Raw genomic sequence first — 6,109 nt, 5'->3', positions numbered from 1 at the left:
AACTACAGCGACACCACAACTACATTAACACCACAACCACAGCGACAATACAACAACTACAGTAACACCACAACTACAGTAACACCACAACCACAGCGACAATACAACAACAACAACTACAGTAAGACCACAACTACAGCGACAACAAAACTACAGCAACACCACAACTACAGCAACACCACAACAACAACTACAGCGACAACAAAACTACAGTAACACCACAACTACAGCAACACCATAACAACAACTACAGTACCACCACAACAGCGACAACAAAACTACAGTAACACCACAACAACAGTAACACAACTACAGTAACACCACAACTACAGCAACAACAAAACTACAGTAACACCACAACAACAGTAACACAACAACAGTAACACCACAACAACAGTAACACAACTACAGTAACACCACAAACAGTAACACAACTACAGTAACACCACAACTACAGTAACACCACAGCGACAACACAAGTACAGTAACACCACAGCGACAAAAAAACTGCAGTAACACAACAGCCGCAACACAACAACACATTAACAGTTCCAGCAGCAACATCAACACAAAAAACAACAGCAACAGCGAAGACGACAACAGCAGCAACACATTAACAGTTGCAGCAACAACAACAACAGCAACACATTAACAGTTGCAGCAACAACAACAGCAGCAACAACTTTTATTGTTGAGGAGCTGGCTGGGCTTTTATTGTGAAGGTGTGTGGGGGCTTTTATTGTGGTGCAGTTCGAAGGTGGAGGGCTTTTATTGTGAAGGAGTAGCTTTCTTAATGTACTGTAAGGTTTGTTTGTTTTTTTTTGTAGTTTTGGGGTTGATTATTTTAATCAGGGGTGCGTTTCCCGAACAACCACGGAAGGTATCATTGAACTATGTTGGTACGATGCTTCATTTCCCAAAACGGTGTACCTCATGGGTGCCACCGTGGCTTGAACTAACTTAGTTTGAATCAACGTATGTTTCCAGGTGTGTTCGTCTGACTTTCACAGCAGGAAACTCACAAAACGTCATCATATTCTGCCTAAATATGTCAGCCGATATTAAGTGACATTATTATGCTCACTTATTATTTAGGCTTTTCATATTATAGACGTACCGGCAATAACAAGAAAATCAACAATTATACATAACCTAAAATGGGTTTAATCTGCAAGTATCTTTGTTTCAACACTTCAACACTGCAAATGAAATCAAGATCTTGACGATAGCTCAGTGCAATATGGCTGAGCTTGTGCTTGTTGTCTATTGAGACAGACGCGTGAGTTCTCTATTTATCTTAAAGCTCAGGGATTTATTCATTACTCTGCTGTCATGGATTTTACGCCGTCCCTTTTTATATTTATGTTTGTAATGAAGACTAGAGAGAAGCCATCTTCCTCAGAGGCTTAGAGATGTACACATGAAGGTGATATTAAAAGTCTTTACATTCTCTGTTCTGTCCTGTAACCTTTGTACTGGGTGACTAATATTAAATGAAGTTATTGTGAACAGATCTGTGAGAAAACGCCTGCTGTTTGTAGCTGGTCTACACCAAGTTACTTTTACATACATTTAAAAGTATGTTTGCAAATACATTTAAAAAACTTCAGCTGAAATATGTTTGTACAGCAGGATTATTAACGTTCCCTGCTGACTCGCATCACACTGCATCTTCTGCTCTCTGTGACCTCCTCTAACCACAGGTCAGGAGCTGTCGTTCCAAACGTGCAGCTTAACAGTGGTCACAAACGTTCGTCGGAACGATGGTTTCAGGGAACACCTGCGTCGCTTAACGATGGTTCGCACCAACTTAGTTTCCTCCGTATTTGAGCGAGGGTTTTGGGAAACGGTTGCGTCGCAGCTGCATAGTTCCACCCAAGGAAGTTGCTACCGTAGTTAGCTACGATGCTTTTGGGAAACGCAGCCCTGAGAGGTAACTAAGGGCCCAGACCAGTAGGACGAACCAGTACATCCTCGGTACCAGTGTTGACGTGCCTTTGAGCAAGGCAGGCCCAGTCATTTCCAGTAGGTCTAAACCTGGACTGTTTTCTCGTCATTGATGATGTCATGCTGAGGGGGCGGGGCTTACCTTTGTGAGCGAGGCAGCGGATGCTCTGTTTGCTTTGGACGTCCCAGAGTCGAACCGTCTCATCATGCGACCCAGAGAGAAGGAGAGTCCCGTCCATCGACACCGAGAGACACGTCACCAGGTTCCTGAGAGAGACATTCAAACTGACTTCAGATCCTTAATCTACTGACAGATAAATCTATTCCTCCTCTGAAGGCAGCAAACATGTCTGAAAAGTCTGAATAAAAATCAGGAGTTCAGAACTTTTCTGTCCTCGTGACCTTCGGATCATGTAAACGTGATTCCCTTTGCAGCAAGCTGTTAATCTATAAACTGCTCAGAAGTTTGAAGTAAAACTTTATTAATAGCATAATCACAGCGACGCAGACGCTGTGGTCTCACCTGTGTCCTTTGAAGACCTGGTTCCCATCGTTGTCGGACTGGAAGGATTTGTCCCGACTGAGACTCTGCAGATTAAACACAACCGGTTCAAACAGTTTAATCTTTATCGACACAGAGCAGAGCGGCCTCGTTAGTTTCCAGCTCACGTTCGCCGTCTTCTTTAACCTGAAGCCCTGTTTCTTTTTACTGACGCGCTGACACGGTTTGATGGGTTCACTTAGTTATGGTCCGAAGACGACCAATCAGACCACCACCCAGGACCTGTACGCCTCACGCCTTAAGAACATGGACACTGACTCCTATCCCGCCGCACAGACACACGTTACGTTTTGCACATATTGTACATTCAGGGCTCGACAATAACGGGGGCCTGATGACCCGGGGCCAGTAAGAAGTAACGTTGGGACAGCTGAACTAAATTTAAAATAAATTTAATTAATTAGAAACATCCTGCAGTTGTTTTCACGGTTGTCCAATCCAGAGCTGTTCTCTCCAGCAGCCAGCAGGGGGCGCCTTAAACCTGCGTCCTCTCCAGCAGCCAGCAGGGGGCGACTTAAACCTGCGTCCTCTCCAGCAGCCAGCAGGGGGCGACTTAAACCTGCGTCCTCTCTAGCAGCCAGCAGGGGGCGACTTAAACCTGCGTCCTCTCTAGCAGCCAGCAGGGGGCGACTTAAACCTGCGTCCTCTCCAGCAGCCAGCAGGGGGCGACTTAAACCTGCGTCCTCTCCAGCAGCCAGCAGGGGGCGACTTAAACCTGCGTCCTCTCTAGCAGCCAGCAGGGGGCGACTTAAACCTGCGTCCTCTCTAGCAGCCAGCAGGGGCGACTTAAACCTGCGTCCTCTCTAGCAGCCAGCAGGGGGCGACTTAAACCTGCGTCCTCTCTAGCAGCCAGCAGGGGGCGCCTTAAACCTGCGTCCTCTCTAGCAGCCAGCAGGGGGCGCCTTAAACCTGCGTCCTCTCTAGCAGCCAGCAGGGGGCGACTTAAACCTGCGTCCTCTCTAGCAGCCAGCAGGGGGCGACTTAAACCTGCGTCCTCTCCTGCAGCCAGCAGGGGGCGACTTAAACCTGCGTCCTCTCCTGCAGCCAGCAGGGGGCGACTTAACCTGCGTCCTCTCCTGCAGCCAGCAGGGAGCGACTTAAACCTGCGTCCTCTCCTGCAGCCAGCAGGGGCGACTTAAACCTGCGTCCTCTCCTGCAGCCAGCAGGGAGCGACTTAAACCTGCGTCCTCTCCAGCAGCCAGCAGGGGGCGACTTAAACCTGCGTCCTCTCCTGCAGCCAGCAGGGGGCGACTTAAACCTGCGTCCTCTCCAGCAGCCAGCAGGGGCGACTCCAGCGGCTGCAGAGAAACTGTTTCTACTTGTCAGCTGATTTATTCCCTCAGTAAACACTTTCCTGATGAGTTTCTGGTCTCAGTCGCTAGTTTCAAGTCTTCTTCAACACAGCATGATGTTCATTTAGTAATTATGGTCCCATTTAGAGGAACAGAGACCAGGAAGCAGGGGAGGCTTTAGGGCGGGGCTACAAGCTGACTGACGTGTTGCTACCATGGCGACTCGTATCCGCTGCTCTGTGCAGAGAGAGCACGTCATGTTTGACTCGGTTAGTGTGTTTTGTTTTAAAAGTAAATTGTTTTGTTAACCTTTTTATTTTTTATCATTTTAACTGTGATCACATTTTAGTTTCTTTATATCCAGGATGTATTTAATAACCGATTAAAACTGTTAACAGAGTAACTTATAAGTCTTTGGTTTTGTTGTAACACTGATAAATAACTTTTGGAGGGAGGGCCAGTGAGTTTCAAAAAATGTTATCCAAACCCACTGGCCCCCACGTGGATAACATTTTTTGGATAACATTTTCATATTTTATTGTCATGTTTTCCATTTCTTGCCTTTTGCAGTGCTCTTTTTATTTTCTCATACGTGCCTTCTCTTGTGTTTCCCGGCAGGCAACAAAATACCAAAGCAAGTTTGTATGTGTAAACATGTTGGCAAAAATGTCCTCAGAGACTGAATCACCAGTTCAGGGGGAGGAGGGTTTGGACGGGGTGTTTAGGAGGACGGATCTCTGGTTTTTTAGAGGATTAACTCGGCGAAGCTTAAAATGTAAATCTGCTGTGAAAAAACAACAGCATGAGTCAGAGGAACGATGGAGACGAATGAATACAGAGACGCATCCTCAAACACGCCGACCTCTCCAGGATTTAGCCTCATCTACATAATTAACACGTCTCCTCTTTACGTTCAACATATCATGTGCTGTAGTTTTTAGTAGGAGCAGAGTGAGCAGACGGATGGACACCTTCTTTGTTTTAGATGAACTGTGGAGAGCAGCACTGACACTGAGGCCACCATTCGGATCTGGAGATAAACCGATTTAAGACGTCAACGTCAGCCTGCTGAACTATCTGAATAACAACGTTTATTTATTCAAGACACGAGAGGACGTGCAATTTCTTTGGTAGGATGTAGTAAAGGTGGTAGGATGTTTAGACGGGACCATCTGGAGCACCGGGTCCCTGGGCCAACGAGCTGCTCATTATACAAAAACAAGAGAGAAGCGTTTGTGATTGTCTGCGTCCTCGCGGCGCTGCGTTATTAGATTTACATTATTATTAAAAAATATAAAGACCAAAACTCAGGCAGCAGGCGAGGAGGGCTTTAATCAGAGGGACTGAAGGTAACGTGGAGGAGCTGCAGAGTCTCTGTCCACAGGAGCACTGTGAGCTGGACGCCACGAGGCCTGAGGGAGACTCCCCACACACATGGAGGAAGGTACTGTGGTCAGAGCTCATCGAGGAAACCGCAGTCTGGTGCCAACACCTCAGGGACCGGGACGCTGGTCAGAACTGAAGGACGGCACTAAATGCAGGGAATCTTGAGACAACCTGTTTCAGTCTGCCAGAGTTCTGAGACTGGGATCCAGCAGGACCTGGGCATCGGTCCAAGCCCAGACCTCAAGACCTCAGCCAGCTGAGAATCTGAGGTACGACTCAACGAACGCCGGCAGCAGCAGAACCGTCCAGACGGAAGGAGCTGCGGCAGTTTGGCTCGAAGAGAAAACGGCACCGATCCGAGAGGCTCGATGTGCCAAGTGTACAGATTGAACCCCGAGAGACGGCAGGGGAGTCTTTCTTCTCACGCAAGTCTTCAGTTTTTGGGATTATTCTTGTTTGTTTTACAATGAAACCTATTTTGCATTTGTGGTTGGCATGTTGCAGAAAACAGGAAGTGCTTCATCAACAGAACTCTGAACTCTGGGGCGCACAGGAAGCCGTGATTCCTTCCCTGAGTGCAGCTGCGACGCCGCGGCCGTCTTCGTGAAGTCTCAATCAGCTGATGAGGCTGGACAGATCTGTGTGCGTTCTGAAAACTTTGACAGGAAGTGGAGCGTGATGTGAGGCGGCGTGGACAGTCTCACCTGGCTGCACAGAGACACCTGGAAAATGTTTTCCGTCGCTGCCCTCCACAGAACAGGAAGTACTCGCTGGGGTCAAAGGTCACCGACATGATCTCCACGTCAACAGGACGGACAGCAGCAGCTCGCCAGAGGACAACTCCCACACCTGGACACAAGGAGACAAACACCTCAGAGAACCGGCAGCAGGATCAGAGGACACGAAGCCCAACGGCCGATGT

General features: G+C 47.8%; 1 long non-coding RNA gene across 1 annotated transcript; it reads right to left on the bottom strand.

Moving 5' to 3' along the window:
* Positions 1-2,055: 2,055 nt before the first annotated feature.
* Positions 2,056-5,969, bottom strand: LOC119887362. The gene is made up of 3 exons (XR_005441698.1): positions 5,892-5,969; positions 2,471-2,535; positions 2,056-2,214 (listed from the first exon to the last, which is right to left on the bottom strand). It is a non-coding gene; the product is annotated as an uncharacterized LOC119887362 (long non-coding RNA).
* Between the last annotated feature and the right edge of the window lie 140 nt (positions 5,970-6,109).

This window comes from Micropterus salmoides, unplaced genomic scaffold (genome assembly GCF_014851395.1).
Source record: "Micropterus salmoides isolate LMB-PRFRI ecotype aquatic unplaced genomic scaffold, ASM1485139v1 Ms_hic_scaffold_4150, whole genome shotgun sequence".
NCBI lineage: Eukaryota > Metazoa > Chordata > Actinopteri > Centrarchiformes > Centrarchidae > Micropterus > Micropterus salmoides.
This window is presented reverse-complemented; position numbering and strand designations above follow the sequence as displayed.